General features: G+C 38.3%; 1 protein-coding gene across 4 annotated transcripts in view; it reads left to right on the top strand.

Annotated features, from left to right (window-relative positions):
* The first annotated feature begins 316 nt into the window (after positions 1-316).
* The window catches only part of TRPC4 (transient receptor potential cation channel subfamily C member 4), a 222,152-nt gene continuing 198,759 nt past the window's right edge, over positions 317-23,709 (top strand). For 2 of the 4 annotated variants that reach the window (XM_058548052.1, XM_058548049.1), the window contains exon 1: positions 23,293-23,497. The gene's annotated coding sequence lies outside the window, so the exon portion shown is untranslated. Of the gene's footprint in view, positions 439-1,234; positions 1,672-23,292; positions 23,498-23,709 lie in introns of those variants that run through there. The other 2 variants (XM_058548051.1, XM_058548050.1) reach the window with 2 other exon arrangements.

Raw genomic sequence — 23,709 nt, 5'->3', positions numbered from 1 at the left:
TTCTTTAATTCTGCGTTTTGAGGGCTGCGTGTGGCTGCAGGCTTGCCGCCTACCCTCGACTCCCTTGGGGAATATTCTTTGGGAAGAAGCTGGTCCTCCTCGCGTCGACACAGCACTGATTCCCAGAAGGTGGAAACCGCGCGGCTGGGACAGAGAGAAAGGGTTGCCACTCATCTGTTGCACAAGTGCGAAGCTGGAGCAGGCACCCGCTGAGATGCAATCGGCAGCCAGCGGCTCACCCCAGGGCTTTCAGAAAATAAAAAAAATCAAGTAGAAGTCTCAAGTACCCAATACCAGTCTCAAGCTGGGTAATCGCTAGCTAAGATGCCGCATGGATGTCACTCTCTATTTTACAAATGGACTCTCAAGTCGTGGGGTCGCGACCAACCAAGCCTGCGTGAATGACAAGCTGGAATCACCGCGTCGCAGTTACAGCAAGTAAGTTACTGCCAACTTTGCCAATATGTATCTTTTCCTCTCCGCACTTTAATCTTATTTTCTTGTGTGAAGACCAAAGAGAGTGCCCAAGAGATAACTTTTATCTTGAAATCTGAGTACACTGATGCGAGCATCACACCCACACACCCACACACACTCACACACACCCCACCTGAAACCACCTAATCTCGCGCTTCTAGGCTGGTGCGCCTTTTGGGTTTTATTTAATATTTGGAAACTTACTGATTTCCTATGCCTGTTGGAAAGACCGAGTTAGTGGGGGTGAGTGGAACGCTGTGCCTCATCATTAATTCATTGCGACTGTCTCGATTGTTGACACTAGTGGCAAGAGCCATACTCCTGCTCTTGCAGGGGAAGTCTGACACCTTGAGGACGGGAGAGGGGGTGCCCGGAGCCCAGGGGAGCCGGAGTGGGAGAAGCTTAGAGAGTTAGGGGGTGGGGGTGGGGGTTACTTTTTTCAAGTCGGGCGACCTGCCGCCTGGGTGCTGGTTTACTGGGGTGGGAGCAGGGCGTTCAGAAGCCAGGTCCTGACACGAAGTGAAGTCGGGCATCCTGCAGAGCCCGGCCGAAAGAAGCCTGGAGGTGTGTCTGGCTTACATCCAGGACCACAGGGTGGGTTCTGGCCACCGACTTGGCTGGAGGAGGGCTGGCTTGTGGTGAGCTCGCCTGCCCAACTGGCTGACCTCAAGCAGTTGGCCCAGGGAAGCGGAGGCTGTTCCCAGGCAGCCGAGTCGGAGACCTGCGGGTCCCCTCCACCGCCACGCAGAGCGGTGCGTGGGACGCGCGTCTTCACAGGCTGTCCCTTCTGAGCAGGGACTGAGCGGACCCCGAGTCTGGCAGCCGCCCGGGACGGAAGGCGGGATCCCTTCCTTTGGGCTTATCCGCTGTCAGCCGTGAGAACGTTAACTTTACCCCGAGGGATCAGTGGGGGCGGGGGTGGGCGAGGTTCTCCTCCCCTGGCGCTCGCCTCCCCCTCCAGGGCCTCCCCTCCCCCGCCTCCATGGCATCGCTCTCAGAGCATCCTCACTCCGCCCAGTTCGGTGCCAGTTGCGTGGGCTCCAGCTTCGTGCGTTTTCTTTGGAATGCTCCAAAACTCGGCAGCGACTGAGGAAATCCCATTGGCATTTGCCGGGCGTGCTCTCACCGGGCGTAGCACCCGCGCGCCCATCCTTGGATCAATACCTCTTCAGCCAGAAGATTGCAACTTTGCAGGTAAAGAGGGTGTCGCCTCAGAGCTCCGTTTGACCGGAGCTGCACTTCGCCTCCTTTCTGGGATCTCGGTTAAGTTTCTCAAGCTGCCTGGGAAGCCCGCTCCCTCTTGGGAGGTGGACGTCCCTGGGGGATTACGAGTTCAAAATGCTCCAGCTGCATGGTTTCTCTTTAAGGCTCGAGACCGGATTTGTGAAGCTTTCTGTGGTTGACCCGGCTGAGCGAGAGTTTGAGGATGCTTCTCAGCCTCTCACCGCGCCCGGCTTTAAAGCAGGGGAGAGGGCGAGGAGTGAACCCCCGGTGTGACTTATATGGTAAACAAAGCAGCTGCAGCCACGCCATGGTGCTGGGGAGGAAGGCTGTTGTTAGCCTTTTATGCGTTTGGGGAAAATGGAGATCTTGGTGGCCCCTGGGAGTATATAAATGAGCCCTAGACTCTCTGGTACCTAAACCGGGAAAATGAAGAAAGGATAATCAATATCTTGTCGATCAATTACACTCTGCGTCATTTTCATTCTCTATCAAGAAACAGAAACAGTTTTATCCGTGTTGCTGGACTCAGGCTAGGGATTCATTCCTAGTTAGCTTGGCAACTGAAATTCCAATTAAGCCAATGACCCTGTTTGCTACTTGGGTAAATCACTGACATTCACAGCACAACTTGTTATTCCAGCTGTGAACTCAGCTGCCTTTTGTGAATAGCTGCTAGAGAATACTGGAAGGGGATGGAGCGTTTGGAGAGACTGAGAAAAGGGAGCTCTCACCTTGTCTGTGTTCACTATGTTGTATCACTATGGTGTGACCTTGTTCACATGGGGGGCCCTTCCCAGTTGAATTCCGCAGCTATAAAATGCAGCAGGTTGCTTACTGAGTAAGCCCCAAGCCAGAAGAGTGGAAAGAGGGGTGGAAGCAAGGTTTACTTGTTTTATTAAAAAGAAATTTAGAGCAGATTTGTAAAACTGTAAAAAAAAAAAATCTTTCAGTTCCTGTATAATTTCTGGCTTTCCTGTCATGGTAATCACAACACAAAACGTATTACAAATTCTTTAAGAAAAAAGGTTAAGTAGAATTTGTTTGTTCTTTTAAATAAAACTCTGAATTAAACAGTTAGAGTAAGAGTGGGTGGATATGTTAAAACCTTGAAATCGTCATCTCTGTGTTACGGTTTGCTATTTAAACTTATATTTGTGTTACCTACTTCTATTCACCTGGACATTAGACCAGGAAACATCTCCCCTTTAAGTGTTTAAGGCAAAAAATCAATAAGATATAGGGATATCTAGTACTTTGGATATTAGAATCAAAATTCAGTAAGACTGTTAAAGAAGCACTTTAAAAACTATATTCATAGATTAATGCAGTTAATGCAAATCAGCATCAGTAGAAGGTAAATGGGCTTTATCAAAGTATTTTATGCAAATGTCTTGGATTAATAAAGCTTAGTACAGATAGAAGGAAAGAAAGCACTTACATTGTTTATGAATAAGAGACCACAGAGCTGGAGAGCCTTTCAATAGAGCTCTGATCAGAGCTCAGCTACTGGGCTAAGCTTGCTGTGTGGAGTGAAAAAGTGATGGATTTACACCAAGAAAGTTATGCACAAAGGGGAATACCTAATAACAGGTTGATGAGATGGATACCAAAGAGGTGCCTAATATTCATTAAGTGAATAGATAGGCAGATAGACAGACAGTTAAAATAAGGCATAGTGAGAAGACTTGTAATTGCAAATTTAGAAAAGTTCTTCTTCCTCTTAAGTAAGAACTTAAAGGAACCTGGGCAGTCATCAAAGCATAAAGTATCAAGCTCAACAGATACAAGAAACATGTCTCTTGAGGAAAACCTGTCAAATATTAACAATGTTTCTGAAAATCTCTGATCTTGAAAAATTAGATAAGTTTTGATTTACTTGCTTAATAGTCATTCTCAAAGATATGAGGTGGACTAGATTTCCATTACTACTTATAAGCTTTAAAATTTTTTAACTTTCATGTTGTTTATTTTTCTGTTGCCGGTATTCCTGGAAGGTCAAGGTCAAAATGCATAGAGAAAACCATGAGAAAATTAAAGTTCTATATGAATTTTATGGCCACTTTGGTTATTAAAATAGCATAGTAAGAGACCAAATAACCTTTCCATATAAGATAACCTCAATTAATTCATACTTTACATAAATAGGAAACACCAGAAACATTGCTTTTGTTCATTCTGATTAGGGGAAATTTGAATATCTCATTCAGTACACACATTTTAAAGTTTTAAACTTAAATCCTGTTATAAACATGATTAAATTTCTATCAAAGTATTATAACAGCCTTTAGGATGCGCTAATTAACCCTACTGAATTGAAACTTACTTTCACAAATATATTGTTGAAAATACTTTCATATGTTTGTACCTGCTTGTTTAATTGCCAGGATAATTTATGGCAATTCAGATTATCAATATCACATTTAGCAGCTGAAAACTGAGAAATCTACCTTTTCTAATTAATTCATATATTGGAATAAAAATAAAGATATGCACACATTTGTTCAATAGTGAATATTGTGAATATCAGTGCTCAAAGAGATAAAGGATTTTGTAAATAAAGATAGATATACTAGAAGTACTAAACAGTAGCTAGGACAGTAAAACTATGGACTGAATCTTTTCTTATTTAATTGTGATTGTTTTATTTTTGAACACAAAGTAGGTGAAGAGAAATATAATAAACTATTAAATTTTCTTTTTCCAAAATCATCATCGCTAAACATTTTATGAGATCACATTCTAACGTGCATCTTGCCTTTCCACATTGTGTTGCCTGGGCTAAATTGAAACCAGTGTTACTCATCTGTGTAATGTCTATGGAAAACCCACCATAAGCATTTTGGTTCTCATGAAAAATGAGCTTGAGGAGACAGCTCAAAATAAAAATCTTGGATTTTCATCTAATTTACGCCCCATCACCCTCCTCCTCCACCAAATAAACATTAAAACTGGTTAATTCAACCCAACTTCAATTGGACATTTGCTTCTATTGTTGTTGTGATGAAAAATTGCTTTAGAACTATCTTTCCTCTCCTGTTTTCTAGTTCTAATCCTCTCAGATGCACTGGGACCTCAATATTTTAAGAGATTTGAGAATATTTTGATTAGGGATATAATATCATGCTACATCTTTTTAATCAGCACAAAAATAGAACTAATCTCTGAGAACATTATACTACCAAAATAACTCTATGATAAGAAATACATTTAGGAAAAGAAGCCATTGATTTGTGAAACTGAAAATTAAAGAGACACGCATTGAAAATACATCAATTTAAAACTATGTTGTTCCATGAACTATTCAGTAAATGAAGTGATCTATTTAAATTTTCAAAAAATCTCAATGATCCTTCTGAAACTTCTGTTTCACTTAAATAGGATATGAAAGAGAGAATAGTTTCGGTACTTGATCTGCTCTTGTAACTAAACTGTAGATGATATCCCATTAATATTAGTGTATGTTTTGTCTCCCTTTTAAAAATGTTTCCTTTGAAATACAGCAGTGTCATAGAGTACTGGCTTCTTGAGAGGCAACAGATGACACATGGGCACAGTTTTACACATAAAATTAGAAATGTTAATTAAAACATTAATTTAAAAATATGCCTTGATAGCTTTATCTAGCACACTGTATTCTTTTTGAGAAATGGCAAGTGCAATGAAAAGAATCAGATATGTATTCATTATAGTCTGCTTGTAGCTTGCTGTTTTATATATGTATACGTATATATTATATATATATATATATATATATATATTTTTTTTTTTGGTGAGGAAGATTGACCCGGAGCTAACATCCATTGCGAATCTTCCTCTTTTTGTTTGAGGAAGATTGTCCCTGAGCTGACATCTGTGCGAATCTTCCTCTATTTTTTGTATGTGGGACGCTGCCATAGCATGGCTTGATGAGTGGTGTGTAGGTCCACTCCTGGGATGGGAACCTGTGAACCTCGGGCTGCTGAAGCGGAGTGCACAAACTTAATCACTACGCCACCAGGCTGACCCTACTGTTATATTTTTGAAATCTGTTGAAAAAGTCACCATAAATAATTTCCTTGAGCAAATACCGTCAAGAGTTAAAATTTACTTAAGGCAGAAAACCAAACTATTATGAAAAAAAGGAAAGAGGAAAAAGGGAAGGGGCCAATATTTATGGGTACTTAATGTATGCCAGAACTATGCTAGGGACTTATACAAAAATAAAAAAATTTAAAAAAAGCTGCTTGTGTTTATCTTCACATCTACTATAAAACTGAAGTATCATTACCACCTTTTAAAGAATCTGAAACGATTAAATTTCTAAAAAAATCACAAAGCTGCTTTGTGGTGAGTCAAGATTAGAACCCATGTCTACTTGATTCTAAAGCCTACACTGTTTTTACTTAATTCTTATGGTTTCTAAAATAAAATTAGTAATCTTTTAACAGGATTCATAAATTCATTGGATTCTTACAGCTGTTTATTTCTTTAATTTTTCAAATGATGTAACATTGGGGCATAACCCAGTTACGAGGCTAAAATTTGAAACAGTGCTCTGTTGACTAAAGCTCCATCAGTTGTGAAGCAGAGCAGGAGATAAGCTCCTCACCTCAAGCAGGTTGTTCTCAAAATTATTTCCTTTCTTACTCTTGAATATAAATGTAATATATGTGGAAAGGGAAACAAAGGTTTATTTTCACAGATCAAATTCAAAGTCATAAATTTTTCTTTAAGTAGTCATGAGACTATAATTTCTAAATAAAAAATTCTTGTTCAAAACTTTAGAACATCTGTAGACTGTTAATAATATGTCTTTGATTATAGAAAAAGCAGTTATGTTAAGACATATTAGGTTTATATTGCATCTTATCAATGTTACATAAAATTTCTAAACAAGTGTTTTTGTCTTAATTTTATCTAAAATTTTAATTGCCTGATTATTTTTAATGTCCCTTGATGTTTAACAAGGGGAGCTCTCATTCATACATCCCAGAAGACATGTATCAGCTGGTAGCACATTTTAAGACATTTGCCATGGTTTTTTTTAAAACAGATCTGCAGTTAAAACCAATGTGATTATGTCCAAAGACCTATTGACATTGAAGCTAAAGAAATAGTTTCTTTGAATATATGTAATACCATTACAAAAATTAGTACTGAAGTGGTATCCATTCAGTGGATATTGGTTGAATATTAGTAAATGAATAATTGGATAAATAGATAAATGACAAATGAGTAAACTCTTCGTCTTTGCATTTCCTGGCAAAACTCCCTCTGTATAGAATAACTTTTACCTTATTGCTTCCTGTCAAAATGTTCTCCAAGCACTAAAGCCTAGCTCAATATTACTGTCTCCTTGAAAGTTTCCTTCCTGTCTCCAGGTGTCGCAAGTATAAATGCAAGCAAAACCCTTGTTATATTCTGCCTTGCAGGTGGGTAGAGGTCTGTCTCCTGAGTAGACAGTAGCTCCTTTAAGAAACCCAGGGGATGCTCAAAAAATGTGTGAGTTTTTAACTGAATTACATTGTCAGAAATATTATGCTTTTGTAATTGTGCATAATTAATTTTGCAGTTTTATAATACCATAGTTGGCTGAATTTTGAGCATATTTATTCATATAATGAAACCAGCTATAATAATAACATTGCACTTATGTGATATATTGAGTACTATATTATTTCCTACGTTATAAAAATAATTAACCCACAGTTACTCAATAGTTGTAACTTCCACTCAACTAGTTACTCCATAATGCTCATTTTCACAGGGTTTATATAACCGGTTATTAATGTGTTTTAGTTTAAATGGTATTGTGCTTAAATTCTTAAGGGAGACTTTTTGTTCCATTACACTATGAGAAGTGTGGTTAGAGTTGAAAGAGGACAGATACAAGTATTTCTCAGGGATCCCTACTGAACTAAAGAAAGCCAGAGACTTCTTTGGAGTGATTATATTTGGCAAATTAAGTTGAAAATTCATGGTAAAAACTTGATAGTACATGATGTCCAGTTGTAGGTGACATGAGCTTTATTTTTTCTTTTTTTAGTCTTTTCATTCTACTTCACTGAGAGTACAATTGTTACAAATCAAGGTTTAGGAAAAGCGTTCAGATACTCTGCTATATTTTTATGTATTTTACCTCTAAATGATAGTGGAAAAACAACACAACTGTGTAAGCTGGTACACTGTGCCTACCAGGATCATAGTTCATAGCACATTGCACTGTAATTTTCATTTTCACAGAATTAGTATAGTGTTCAATATATGCTTTTTGAATGGATGAATGAAATAAATGAATGCATGGATGATTGGTCTGTTGTCAGCTGCTATGCTCAACCTCTTTATTTTAATATGCTGTTCTTTCAAGTAACTGGGCACACACTGATATGAATCCCCCAAAACACAGTGGAGGGATGAGAGGACAGGCATGATGCATAGTGTACACTGAGTGAAGAATGGAGAATCTGTCACGCTTTACATATAATCATCCCCACTTTTTGTGACTGCATGAATATCATTTTATGTAATCTTTTTCATGCTAAGTGGAGTGAAGCTGCATATCCTGAACATCACATTGAAGGCTACACTTTAAATAAATTGTCTTCTGTTGTAGTTGTAGTTTGAAAAGCCCAGTTTCCTTGTTTAATTTCATCTAGACTCCTATATGTATATACACAGATTGCTGTGTAAGCAGTAGAGAATGAAAGAATGGGAGACTGCGCTTGGGTGATAAGCTGTTAAGGTAATGGCTACAGAGTAATTATCAGAGAAAGTGAGATACAAATTGTTAGCCAAGAGTGCAGAGTAGCCCATAAAAGATAACATAAGTTATTTGCATCCCTGTAGAATGGTTAGGTATGTAATGAATGACTTGGAAGGTCATCTAATTCAAAAGTCTTTTTAAGCAAGACTCAAATATTACTAAATGATTTTTTATAGTATACACATATACAATATTATATATATATATACACACATATAGGATCCTTTGTTAAGGGCTTATTTAATGCATCACAATCACTCTTCCAGATGCTAAGAATACAGAAAGGCACATATTTTCCTTTTTCTTGAAGATTTCCAACAAAGGATTCTCATAAACCTCTTCTTATCATGTTCCAGTATCCCATATTATCTTACAGACGTTTTACTGTTTATTGTCTCCTGACCTTTTCTCGTGGAAATAGAGAACTCATTAAGGAAATAACACAAATTGTATTAAAATAAATATAATCTATACCTGGAATTAAAAAAAAAATAACATTGGGTCATGCTGGAAGAAATCCTAATGCATCCTCCTTGCCTCATTTTACTGTTTCCTATAAGTAGGATTTAGGTTTTCCAACTATGAATCTATGTTAAATTTAAAAAACATTATTGACACTATTAAAGACGGTGCTTTCCTTTTATATATAGATATTACTAAATTATCATTCGAAGGCAATATACACTAGGAGATAAGTTTTTTCCAAAGTCTTGATGGATTTGTGGTGATACATTAGGTTCTCCAAACCTAAGAGAAGAAGCCAGGTTTAGAACTAGGGATGTAGTGATTTGGATCCTTACTCCCACCCCTTCGCCTTGGGACATAAAAGACCTCGGCTCAAGATATTCTTGGGAGGGTGGATTCATTCTAGAGTCATCTAGGAGTTCTCAGTATCCACGGTTAGTGTTTTCTAGGGAGCTTGTCTATCTACAGCTGAGAATGTATTGAAGACCTAGAAATAGGCCATCTTTTTCATTGTCTTAAATATTGGGAACAAAAAAGGAACCCAATTAGCTACATTAATCTTTTTAAAATCATTTTTGGACCCTGCATTCCTAAGACTACCCACTTTTTGGCACAATTTTTGGTTTCTGAGAATTATCATGTGAAATGATCAGAGTGCCTATCTCTAAGCCTCTGAGAGCCTCTACAATTAAGGAGAAAGAAATATTTTTAAAGAACACTCAAATTTTAGGGTTATTATTGCTCTGTAGGATATTAAATAGCTTTGTATCTAAAAAAGAAAAGATATGTCCCTCTGTATGTGCTGTATAAAAAAATGTTGGCAGAGGGAAAAGACTTATTTGCTTATCTAGCTCATTTTAACCTCACAGCTTAACATTTTGATTCGTAATGTGCAAGCTACTTAGAGAGCTGAACTGCATATTTTCATTTAGCACTCCAGCACGTTCTTGGAACAAAGTGAACCAGCAAATGATTTTGCCCTTTCATGAATAAAAGAAGCTTTAATGAGAAAACATTTCATTATAATAGTACTTATGAGAAAGAACTTTTTCCAACATATAAAATATCAACAACTTTATCTTGAAGAACAAAGACTGCTTTCTATTGTCTTATACTTAGCAGTGACCCACTAAAACCAGAACTTTGTAATATACTGTAATACTTTCTTACTAGTCATTACGTTGCTGTAATTGAAATATTGGGTACAATTAAATATTGAAAATTGCCCCTTTTTAGATTAATAATTAATGTTAATAATTTTTGGCAACACAAAATGCAGAAGATCTGTTTTATATTGTAATATTTAGCCTGATTTTTTAAAAATGTAGATATCTACAAAGTAAAAATGGAGGCAAGAGACAACCTGATAAGAAGAAGTAAACAAATTGGGTATGTAAAATGATCCATTGTTGAATAACCTAGATATATTCGAAACATATAACTTTGATTCATTTCAGTTTATTTAAAGAAAGTTATTTGAAAGCTGAGCTACATTCTTATAATGCTATTAGTCTTAAGAGTCAGAATAAGATTTTTATTTATTTTGATTATTTTACAAGTAGACCAATTATTTTACAAGTACACCAATTATATACAAGTACACCCAAGACAGTGACAGCGCAAAGGGTTTCATATAAACTTTGGTTCATTTCCAGTGCAACATTCAATAATATCTACTGCTTGCACTCCATCAGTCTTCTACCTACAGATGGGCATCTTTAATTGTCTGGTTGGTCCTGGGTTTAAGGCTCCTGCCTCATGGACTGGAGGCTCATGACAGGGGAATTGCCATATATAAATCCACATTCCCTGCTGCGTCAACCAGACCAGAGTACTTTCATATGTAGATGGCAAGTATGATGAATATTTATTTTTCTGAACATTTATAAAATTGTGGTAAAATCCTTTGTTCATGGTGAAATTTAATTGCAACTTTTATTGAATTATGACTTCTGATGAAATACCATTGCTAGTTTCTTTTCTTTAGGTTAGAGATAGAAGTTTCTTCCTAATATATTTAAGAAAATTTCGTATCAAGAACGGCTTATGCAAAGGATTTTAAGGAAGGAAATTTCATATTGTTACATTCTCCAATGGTGTACAAGGTGCTGGGATTTCTGGCCATTTTTGTGTTTTACACTAAAATGAATGCTCACTATGATCATAAGGATAAATACTAAAAATATCCACTAAATGAATGTTTTCAAATGTCTTATCTGAAATAGCAAAGTACTTAAGATATATTACTGATTTATTAATCATAGCTAATTGTTTACTTTAAAAGGACTTTAACATTTTAATTTTAATTCATGCAATAAACACTTTCAATTTATTTTCCTAAAAGTCTTAGCAGTACTTTGAAATTGCAAATTATTTGAAATATAAACCTAAGACCAGCCAATACAAAATATTTATTTAACTTTTGATGAGCTATTGTTGTCTTTATTTCTTACTCTAGAGTAGGTTGAAATAAATTTGAGGGGTAATATATTTATCTTTAAGAAAAATAAAATTTTGTACACAGTGACACACGAATTTGACGGGGAGTGGGCTGTGTTAGACAGATTTAATTTCTTATTTTTCTCAAGAACAATTATAAACCTGTTTTATTTTCTATTTCAGTTTTCTTTTTTATTTTTATAATTGCAGACACCACACCTGCTGCTTTTAGATGCCTTCTATCCCTTCTAGTACCATGCCTCTGTGGGCAATCAAGAGTTCTCTTTAGTATGTTTAGTGTTAGTAGTATGGCAATGAATTTTCTCAGTTTTTGTTTGATTGAAAATGTTTTCATTTTCACATCACTTTTAAAGCTATTTTAATTGGTTAGTGTATTCTAGATTGAAAATTATTTTCTTTTGGTACAATCATGTACCACATGGCAACATATTGGTCAACTAGGGACTGCATATACAACAGTGGTCCCATAAGATTAGTAGCATAAAGCCTAGGTGTGTAGTAGGCTATACCATCTAGGTTTGTGTAAGTACTATAGAGGAGAATAAATTTCCCTCTACCCTTCTAGGTTCTTCTGGCTGGTCTAAGAATTAAATTGATATGAGACAGATTAACAGGAGAAAAACAAACAAAAATGTAATAACATGTACACATGAGAGAAACCCAGGAAAACCAAGTAACTCACCAAAATGGCCAAAGCCCTCACCTTAAATAACATCCTCAGCTAAAGACAAAAGAAGATGTTAGGGAGGGGGAGAGTCAGGGACTTCAAAGGGAGAGAAGGCAATTCACAGGTAGGTGAAAAGGAGCAAACATTTGGAAAACAAGTGTTTAACCACACAGAAACAGAAGAATACAGAGGGGAGCCCAACCAACAGGCTTTTCTAGATTCCTCCCTGTCTACCACCTAGTTCATGTTATGCTAAGGTGATAGTTCTCTTCCTGAGACAAGTATTTTTATCCAAATTCTTTTAAGCAAAGGGGAGTAACAAGAAAAACTTTTTGAATCTTTTGTTTCTTAAAAATAATCAGCCTAAAATAATCCTCATGTTAAAGAGACATTCTGAGGTGGCAAATTTTGTTCCCTTTCAGTACATTCAATGATGTTCACACAGCAACAAAATTACCTAACGACGAATTTCTCAGAACATATCCCCATCATTAAGCAATACGTGACTGTACTTTAAATATGCCACTAAATTGACTTTTGTCTTCCATCATTTCTTTCGAGAAGTCAGCCATTAGTCTGATTGTTGCTCCTTTGAGGGCAATGTGTTCTTTATTTTTGGTTGTTTTCATGTTTTCTCTTAGTCTTTGTTTTTAGGAGTTTTACAGTAATGTACCTAGGTGATCTCTTTGGATTTTCACTGCTTAACATTTGGAGCATTTCTTAAATATGGATTGATATCTTTCATCACTTTTGGGAATTCTCGGTCGTTATCTCTTCAGATATGGTTTTGCACCTTCCTTTCTTTCCCCGTTAAGGCCTCCAATTATACAATTTTACCTTTTTATTCTGTGCTATATTTCTAGTATTCTTTTAATTCTTCTTTTAACGTATTTACCATCCACTTTTGCTCTCTGTGCTGTAATCTGGATATTTTCTATAACCTTATATTGCCATTCATGAATCCTCTTTTTTTTTTTTACCATGTCCTATTTGCTGTTAAACTCATTTATTAAGTTGTTAATTTCAATTATTACATTTTTCACCTTCAGTATTTTAATTCTTTTTTATAGATTTTAGATCCCTCATAAAATTTTGCATTTTTCTATCTAATTTCTGCATATCGTTGATTAACTCATTTAGTTTAAAGCCTGAGGCTGATAACCCCAATAGCAAGGTTATGTGTTGGTCTGTTTTTCTGAATTTTTTTCTTGGAATGTATCACAATTTTTTATTTAAAGATGACATATGTGTACTAAAAATTGTAAAAGCTTTGCCACCCTCTCTCAGAGAGGATACCCCTATCTTCTGGCAGGCAGATAGGATGGAAGTAGACATCTTAATCCAATCACAAACTGAGCTAATGAGAGGCTAATTTTCAGGCTTAGCAAGGCTCTATGAACCCCTGTAACCCTGTTAACATGTTATAGGACCCCAGGCTCTGTGAACCTTGGCTATTTAATACGACCACTTCTCCTTGAAGGTTCCTGAATAATGAATTTTGTTTTTGCATTTTTGTGAGATGGATGAATATTCTTCTTTAATTTTCAGCAGCTTTCTGATAAGAGTCTTACTTATTTTCCTGCAAACCTTCAGATTTTAACAAATGCCATGAGAGAAGACCTGCTGAGTGTAAGACTCACTTCCATCTGCCTCCCTTCTTAGCAGGACATGAGAGTCTTGCATTTGGTTACCTTGGTAAACGCCCTGAGAGGAAACATGGTTTGTAGAAGGTCAGTTCATCTCTCTATGATTCTGTCTCTCTGAGATCTTGGCTCCTCAAGTCCTAGTTAGCTCTGCAGCTCTTCTTGAGACAGAGGTTTGTTTGTTTGCTTATTGTTTATATTTACTGAGCTTTTCTAAATGTTATCAGAAGCAATGTTAGTCCGCTACATGCCATTCTACTCAGAAGCATAAGTACTTCTTCTTTTATATTTTGAATTTAATGCTGAAAAATTTAGTCCAAGTGTTTAAAAGAAAGAAATTAGACTCATATAGTACAGTATGGATACACAATTATACCCACAGAGAGATGAATATAGCAATCGCAAAGGCATTTTGGAATCTTTAACCTGATTTCTTTTCTTTCTTTCTTTTTTTTGAGGAAGATTGGCCCTGTGCTAACATCTGTTGCCAATCTTCCTCTTTTTCTTTTTTTTTTTCTCTCCCCAAAGCCCCAGTACATAGTTGTACATCATAGTTGTAGAGTTGTAGCTCTTCTACGTGGAACGCTTCCTCAGCATGGCTTGATGAGCGGTGAGTAGGTCCGCGCCCAGGATCTGAACCAGCGAACCCCTGGCTGCTGAAGCGGAATGCATGAACTTAACCTCTACACCACTGGGCCAGCCCCCAACCTGATTTCTTTTTATTAGTGCAGAAGGAACATTATTCTTGCAAAATTACCAATTCTTTGACATTAGAAACTAAACAACCATTGTAAAGCTATTTTGTATAAAATAATAAATTCTAAATAAAACCATATTAATGTGGCACAAATCAATTGTAATTAAGTTCCAACTAATAGCTCTTTCATATTGAATAGCAAACACACTATTAACTGAACAAAGAGTAGAGGCAATATAATGCAGTAGCAATTTGACCTCTTCGTCACTGAGGTGAGATTTTTTTCAGGCCTGTGGTTTTCTGGGCAATCTTCTTCTCCCATTCCAAGTTCATTATAAAAAAGGATGGGAAAGTACTATCGCTCACTGCTGTTGGTGTTACAGTTGTAATTGTTATTGCTAAAATTGCCTAAGGCCTGATATATTTCCTTAAAAATACTCTGCAGATGTGCCCAACACTGTATTACACCATATCATATCTAAGACATTATCCAAACTTGCCTATGAGACATCATCTGTGATTTTACCATCAGTATCATGCCAGCATGTGATTAATATATCTGCTAGCTGTTTTTACCTGATCCAAATCAGACCTTGTTTACCCTAAGATGTGCATTATTTGTCTTTTTTAATGCATTGTAGTTTTAATCTGTGCAAAAGAGATGCAGGAGTGGATGAAGGGAATACTGTCTTCCCAATACAGACTTGACCATGATTGGATTCAAACACAGCATGCGCTCTGCTCCAGGCTGACATATTGCTGAACCTTCAGGGGCTGGAGAATCTAAGTTTTACCCCTTCCAGTTTAATATTGGCTTGAAGTACAATGAGGCACCAGTGGATTGCCTGAGTGAAGGATCATTTAAGTTTCCTCAGAAGATAGTAAGGAGTTAGATTCAGTTCTAGACTCACTGCTGGTTGGTTGTGTCTCAGAAGGGACATCCACATTTGTTGCTTGGGCTGACATTCCTAACCTGTCCCTCAGCCCAAAATCTAATGCCGTGGTTGTGGCCACAGTCCTCAACACTACGTCTACCACCATGGAAAGGAGTTCATCTCATGGTCAATAGCAGGTACACCATCTCTGAGCTTTGGGAGAACCCAACCTAAAGCCAGACTTCTCTTCCAGTGCAACATCTTGGCCAGTCTTGAGATTCACCTCAACCTTGACATTCATCCAAGTTGTTTGTGTATCAGTAGCTTGTTCCTTGTTATTTCTTAGTAGTATTCCATTGCGTGGATGAAACACAGTTTTCATATCAGTTGAGACAACAACATAAACAAGCTGGAAGGCATAGTGATCCAGGATCTCACTTCCTTCTTGAGCTACCTTCCTATCAAGGACCTGGGCCTCCATAGCTACACACCCAGTTTCCTACCCAGGAAACCCATAGATTTCATCTAACTGTGGGAATCTAAGGCCTTGCAATGGGTTGTGATGGGACTTCAGCCAATCTCTTGATAGCTCTGGAGTGAAGTAATCAGTCTTTCCCAAAAATTTTGGGGTGCCATCTGGAGTACTTCGGGGCTATAACCTATACTCAGGACAGTCCTTTAGGAAAGAGCAGATGTTAGGGGTCTCTCAAACCTAACCTAGAGAATCATCTAATTTCTATTCCATTGACCTGTAAAAAGCAAGTGCTTTAGTCCATAATTTTTCCTGACCTGAATACTTTCTTTCTTCTCCACACACTGTATAGATTTGCCAGAAATCCATCATGCCACTTTTCTCTTGTTAGTACTAATGACCAAGAGCACCTTCTCGCAGACCTCCCTCATCTGCTTAAAGACTTTCTTGGATAATGATTTCAATAACCTTTAAATCCTCTCCTAACTGGATCTGTATTTCCCCAGATGATGGGATGGGGCATGTAATATTGGAGGGGCCTACTGTGCTCTGCTTCTGGTCTTCTCAGTGGCGACTCAGGGGCCATCCACCTCTGTCTGCCTTGATGTGCCCTGTGCTAAGACCATGTGCTCTTACAGGCAACAAGAACGGTGAGGACAAAGGATACCCTTCATGTATTCCTGTCTCTGTCCACCCTCCCTGTCTGCCATCTCTATCTGCCATGATGTTCCATGGATGCTGCTGTGATTGCAGTTTGTATATTAAAGCTTTTTCTATTAAAGTTTTTTGATGGTCAGGAAGAATTATGCTGTACATATTTTTTTTACAAACATCAATTTCAAGACATAATTCTGTAACTACATAATTGCAAATCCTCAGGACTGAAATCCTCCTTGAGCCATTAAGTAGCTGAGACTTCAACCCTACTGACTTCAGTTTTCTTGAGTGTTTTGTGAAGAGCCACACAACTAATATAATGTTCTTCAAATATTCTTCTAGTCTCTTGCTTTGTGCTACTGCATTGGAGCTTACAGTCACATTGCAATCCTTCAGGTACACAATTATCATACTAAGTAGCTAGCTGGCTTTTAATGATGCTGAGACTTCAATCAGCTAAGATTATAGGAAGTTTAAGGTGCTCTGATAGTGGTTTTCGGTTCTTATTCTTGTTTATCAATGTCAATTTCAGGAAGAATCACCAAGTCTTTATCTTTCTTTCCCTTTTCAAGTATATTTTAAACATGATTGGTCCAAGGTCTGCTTCTTCTTCTTTTTTTTTTTTTTGCTGAGGAAGACCGGCCCTGAGCTAACATCTATGGCCAATCCTCCTCCTTCCCCCCCAACCCGCTTTTTCTCCCCAAAGCCCCAGCAGATAGTTGTATGTCATAGTTGCACATCCTTCCAGTTGCTGTATGTGGGATGTCACCTCAGCATGGCCGGGCAAGTGGTGCGTCGGTGCGCACCAGGATCTGAACCCGGGCCGCCAGTAGCGGAGCGCACGCACTTAACCGCTAAGCCATGGGGCCGGCCCCCAAGGTCTGCCTCTTTTTTATTTATTTATTTATTTATTTTATTTTTTGTTTATTGCAGTAACATTGGTTTATAACATTGTGTAAATTTCAGATGTACATCATTATACTTCTATTTCTGCATAGATTACATCATGTTCACCACCCAAATACTAATTACAACCTATCACCACATACATGTGCCGAATTATCCCTTTTGCCCTCCTCCCTCCCCCCTTCCCCTTTGGTAACCACCAATCCAATCTCTGTCTCTATGTGTTTGTTTGTTGTTGTTATTATCTACTACTTAATGAGGGAGATCACACGGTATTTGACCTTCTCCCTCTGACTTATTTCACTTTGCATAATACCCTCAATGTCCATCCATGTTGTCACAAATGGCTGGATTTCATCGTTTCTTATGGCTGAGTAGTATTCCATTGTGTATATATACCACATCTTCTTTATCCATTCGTCCCTTAATGGGCACTTAGGTTGCTTCCAAGTCTTGGCTATTGTGAATAACGCGGCAATGAACACAGGGGTTCATGTATCTTTCCGCATTGGTGTTTTCAAGTTCTTTGGATAAATACCCAGCAGTGGAATAGCTGGATCATATGGTAGTTCTATCCTTGATTTTTTGAGGAATCTCCATACTGTTTTCCATAGGGGCTGCACCAGTTTGCACACCCACCAGCAGTGTATGAGAGTTCCCTTCTCTCCACATCCTCTCCAACACATGTTGTTTCCTGTCTTGTTAATTATCGCCATTCTGACGGGCGTGAGGTGATATCTCATTGTACTTTTGATTTGCATTTCCCTGATACTTAATGATTTTGAACATCTTTTCATGTGTCTGTTGGCCATCTGTATATCTCCTTTGGAGAAATGTCTGTTCAGATCTTTTGCCCATTTTTTAATTGGGTTGTTAGTTTTTTTTGTTGTTGAGATGCATAAGTTCTTTATATATTTTGGAGATTAAGCCCTTATCAGAAGTATGGTTTGCAAATATCTTCTCCCAATTGTTAGGTTGTCTTTTCGTTTTGTTGATGGTTTCCTTTGCTGTGCAGAAGCTTTTTAGTTTGATGTAGTCCCATTTGTTTATTTTTCTGTTGTTTCTCTTGCCCGGTCAGACACGGTGCTTGAAAATATGTTGCTAAGACCAGTGTCGAAGAGCGTACTGCCTATGTTTTCTTCTAGAAGTTTCATAGTTTCAGGTCTTACATTCAAGTCTTTAATCCATTTGGAGTTAATTTTTGTGTATGGTGTAAGGTAAGGGTCTACTTTAATTTTTTTGCATGTGGCTATCCAGTTTTCCCAACACCATTTGTTGAAGAGACTTTCTTTTCCCCATTGTATGTTCTTGACTCCTTTGTCAAAGATTAGCTGTCCATAGATGTGTGGGTTTATTTCTGGGCTTTCGATTCTATTCCATTGATCTGTGTGTCTGTTTTTGTGCCAGTACCATGCTGTTGTGGTTACTATAGCTTTGTAGTATATTTTGAAATCATGGAGTGTGATACCTCCAGCTTTGTTCTTTTTTCTCAGGGTTCCTTTAGCTATTCGGGGTCTTTTGTTGTTCCATATAAATTTTAGGATTCTTTGCTCTATTTCTGTGAAAAATGTTGTTGGAACTTTGATAGGGATTGCATTGAATCTATAGATGGCTTTAGGAAGTATGGACATCTTAACTATGTTAATTCTTCCAATCCAAGAGCACGGAATATCTTTCCATTTCTTTGTGTCTTCTTCAATTTCTTTCAACAATGTTTTATAGTTGTCGGTGTACAGATCCTTCACCTCTTTGGTTAAGTTTATTCCTAGGTATTTTATTCTTTTTGTTGCAATTGTAAATGGGATGGTATTCTTAATTTCTCTTTCTGCTACTTCATTGTTAGTGTACAGAAATGCAACTGATTTTTGTATGTTGATTTTGTATCCTGCAACTTTACCATTTTCGTTTATTACTTCTAAAAGTTTTCTGGTGGATTCTTTAGGGTTTTCTATATATAAAATCATGTCATCTGCAAATAGTGAGAGTTTCACTTCTTCCTTTCCAATTTGGATCCCTTTTATTTCTTTTTATTGCCTGATTGCTCTGGCTAGGACTTCCAGTACTATGTTAAATAGGAGTGGTGACAGTGGGCATCCTTGTCTGGTTCCTGTTCTTAGAGGGATAGCTTTCAGTTTTTCACCGTTGAGCATGTTATTAGCTGTGGGTTTGTCATATATCGCCTTTATTATGTTGAGGTACTTTCCTTCTATACCCATTGTATTCAGAGTTTTTATCATAAATGGATGCTGTATCTTGTCAAATGCTTTGTCTGCATCTATTGAGATGATCATGTGATATTTATTCTTCATTTTATTAATGTGGTGTATCACGTTGATTGATTTGCGAATGTTAAACCATCCCTGCATCCCTGGAATAAATCCCACTTGATCATGGTGTATAATCTTTTTAACGTATTGTTGTATGCGATTTGCTAGTATTTTGTTGAGGGTTTTTGCATCGATGTTCATCAGTGATATTGGCCTGTAATTTTCTTTTTTTGTGTTGTCCTTGTCTGGTTTTGGTATCAGGGTAATGTTGGCTTCGTAGAATGAGTTAGGGAGCTTCCCCCACTCCTCAATTTTTTGGAAGAGTTTGAGAAGGATAGGTATTAAGTCTTCTTTGAATGTTTGGTAGAATTCACCAGGGAAGCCGTCTGGTCCTGGACTTTTATTTTTGGGGAGGTTTGTGATTACTGTTTCGATCTCCTTACTGGTGATTGGTCTATTCAAATTCTCTACTTCTTCTTGATCCAGTTTTGGAAGGTTGTTTGATTCTAAGAATTTATCCATTTCTTCCAGATTGTCGAATTGGTTGGCATATAGCCTTTCATAGTATTCTCTTATAGTCTTTTGTATTTCTGAGGTGTCTGTTGTAACCTCTCCTCTTTCATTTCTGATTTTACTTATTTGTGCCTTCTCTCTTTTTTTCTTGATGAGTCTAGCTAAAGATTTGTCAATTTTGTTGATCTTTTCAAACAACCAGCTCTTGGTTTTATTAATTTTTTCTATTTTTTTTGGTCTCTATTTCATTTATTTCTGCTCTGATTTTTATTATTTCCTTTTTCTACTGATTTTGGGCTTTGTTTGTTCTTCTTTTTCCAGTTCCTTTAGGTGCATTGTTAGATTGTTTATTTGAGATTTTTCTTGTTTGTTGAGATAGGCCTGTATTGCTATAAACTTCTCTCTTAGAACCGCTTTTGCTGTATCCCGTAAATTCTGGCATGTTGTATTTTCATTTGTCTCCAGGTATTTTTTGATTTCTTCTTTGATTTCTTCGTTGACCCAGTCATTGTTCAGTAGCATTTTGTTTAATCTCCACGTATTTGTGGCTTTTCTGATTTTCTTCCTATAGTTGATTTCTAGTTTCATACTGTTGTGGTCAGAAAAGATGCTTGGTATTATTTCAATCTTCTTAAATTTTTGGAGACTTGTTTTGTGGCCTAATATGTGATCAATCCTGGAGAATGTTCCATGTGCATTTGAAAAGAACGTGTATTCTTCAGTTTTTGGATGGAATGCTCTGTATGCATCTACTAGGTCCATCTGTTCTAGTGTGTCATTTAAGGCCAATTATTGATCTTCTGTTTGGATGATCTATCCGTTGGTGTAAGTGGAGTGTTCAAGTCCCCTACTATTATAGTGTTACTGTCTATTTCTCTTTTTATGTCTGTTAATAATTGCTTTATATATTTAGGTGCACCTACATTGGGTGCGTAGATATTTACAAGTGTTATATCCTCTTGTTCGATTGTTCCTTTGATCATTATGTAATGCCCTTCTTTGTCTCTTTTTACAGTTTTTGTTTTAAAGTCTATTTTGTCTGATATGAGTACTGCTACCCCAGCTTTCTTTTCATTGCCATTTGCGTGGAGTATCTTTTTCCATCCCTTCACTTTCAGTTTGTGAGTGTCTTTACGTCTGAAGTGTGTCTCTTGTATGCAGCATATATATGGGTCTTGTTTTTTTATCCAATCAGCCACCCTATGCCTTTTAATTGGAGCATTTAGTCCATTGACGTTTAAAGTAGCTATTGATAAGTATGTACTTACTGCCATTTTTTAGCTTTTTTTCCCTCAGTGTTTTAGTAGTCCTTCTCTGTTGCTTTCTTCTTCTATACAGAATTGATGATCTCTTTAGTTTGACCTCTGTCTGAAAGCTCTACTCTTTAACTCCACTCCTCCCTCCTTTTATGTTTTTGATATCATATCTAACCTCTTTTTTGTGCATTTGTATCCATTATGTTCTTATCATGGAAATAGATAATTTTTCCTATTTGTGGTCTTCTCTTTTCCCCTTAAATCAGTCCCTTTAACATTTCTTGTAGCACTGGTTTCTTGGTGACAAACTCCTTTAATTTTTGCTTGTCTGGGAAATTTTTGATCTCTCCTTCCATTTTGAATGATAACCTTGCTGGGTAGAGTATTCTTGGCTGTAAGTTTTTTCCGTTTAGCACTTTAAATATATCGTGCCACTCTCTTCTAGCCTGTAAGGTTTCTGCTGAGAAGTCAGCTGATAGCCTTATGGGGTTTCCTTTGTATGTAACTTGACATTCTCTTGCAGCTTTTAGGATTCTCTCTTTATCTTTAATTCTGTACATTTTGATTATGATGTATCTTGGTGTGGGCCTCTTTGGGTTTATCTTGTTTGGGGCTCTCTGTGCTTCCTGTACCTGGATGTCTGTTTCCTTCCTTAGGTTAGGGAAGTTTTCATCTATTATTTCTTGAAATAGATTCCTGCCCCTTTGTCTTGCTCTTCTCCTTCTGGGAGACCTATAACACAGATGTTAGTGTGCTTGATGTTGTCCCAGAGGTCCCTTAGACTGTCCCCACTCTTTTTAATTCTTTTCTCTTTTACCTGTTCAGCTTGGGTAATTTCTTCTAGTCTTTCGTCCAGCTCACAGATCCGTTCTTCTGTATCCTCTACTCTGCTTTTGAGTCCCTCTATTGAATTTTTCATTTCCAGCATTGTATTCTTCATTTCTGATTGGTTGTTTTTCATATCTTCCATTTCTTTGTTGACATTCTCACTGAGTTCATCTATTCTTCTCCCCAGATCAGTGAGCATCATTAACACTCTTAGTTTGAACTCTCTGTCAGGTAGGTTGCTCATTTCTGTTTCACTTAGTTCCTTTTCTGGGGTTTTGTCCTGTTCCCTTACTTGTAATGTATTCCTTTGCCTCCTCATTTTGCCTCTTTCCCTGTGCTTGTGTCTACGTATTAGCTAGGTCAGCTACGTCTCCTGCTCTTGGATAGGTGACCTTATGTAAGTGATGGCTTAGGAGGCCTGCAGTGTGCTTCCTTCAGTTCTCAATGTTCCAGAGGTGACCCCTATGTGGGCTACGTGTGTCCTTTTGTTGTGGCCTCTTTGCTCTCCCTGTAGCTGCCCAGGGAGGCCGAGTTATGCTCCTGACCAGCTGTTGTAATGCTCAGCTGCTTGTAGTTGTTGTGGGCCCTTCAGTCTCTTTATCAGGTGTGGGGAGCCCGAGCACAGTTGGCTGCAAGTTCTAATACCACATATGTGTTGCAGTATTTCTTTTAAGTGAGTAGGCCCCCAGCGTGGCAGGTTGTTAGACTCAGGGCCTTACAATTGCTATAAGCCTCCAGGCTTTAGGTCTCTTGTCAGCTCTCTGAGGATTGCAGCTGGGTGGGGCTGGCCTCAGGCACAGGAGCACTCAATTGTTTCAGGCTTTGGAAGGTGGTGCAAACGCCCTATGTGGGTCTTTGAGAAGCACAAGTCTTCTGCAGCTGACAAGCCCTGCCACCCACAGGTCCACACACACAGTCAACACAGTCCTGCCCCATGTGCGTGCCCCGACCACCCGATTCGGACCCAGTCTCTCCACGGCGGGAGCCCCACACACTCCGCCACCGCCCCACACTCTCCACCCGCTCCTTGTGCTCACCCTGCCCCGCTAAAGTCAGCTCAGTTGCCAGGCTGCAGAGAATCCAGTCACCAATCTATGCAGGCCCACAAGTTGCCTGAGGGCTTGTTGTTGGGTGGGGCCAGTCTCTAGGGTGGGCTGCCTGCCCTGGCTGAGCTGGATTAAATCGGTGCTCTAGCGGGTGGGGCAGACCTGGGCTAGCAGGCCTCTGGGAGAACTCCAATGGCATCTGTGTCAGCACGCCCACACCAGGCCACAACAATGGCCGCCGCCACTGTCCCAGTCCCTGGAGAGGTCTCGCCTCCCACCGAGATGCACCCAGGGCCCAGTAGGTGAGTCTCTTTTCACCATAGCACAGTGCACCTTTCTTTCTGGTGATTTTAGGATGCTTTCTGAAACGGGTGAGTTTGCGCACGGGCCCCTCAAGAGCGGGTTTTAGTTTCTTTGTGAACCGGGCTTTCTGGGGGTATTCCCCAATGTTTTAGTAGCAGGCAAAGTCAGATATTCTGCCACTCATCTCGATTGTGCTAGGTCCACAAAATGC

The sequence above is a fragment of the Diceros bicornis genome, chromosome 9, assembly GCF_020826845.1.
Source record: "Diceros bicornis minor isolate mBicDic1 chromosome 9, mDicBic1.mat.cur, whole genome shotgun sequence".
NCBI classification, from domain to species: domain Eukaryota; kingdom Metazoa; phylum Chordata; class Mammalia; order Perissodactyla; family Rhinocerotidae; genus Diceros; species Diceros bicornis.
The sequence above is the reverse complement of the archived record's forward strand: the minus strand, read 5'-3'. Positions and strand labels throughout refer to the sequence as shown.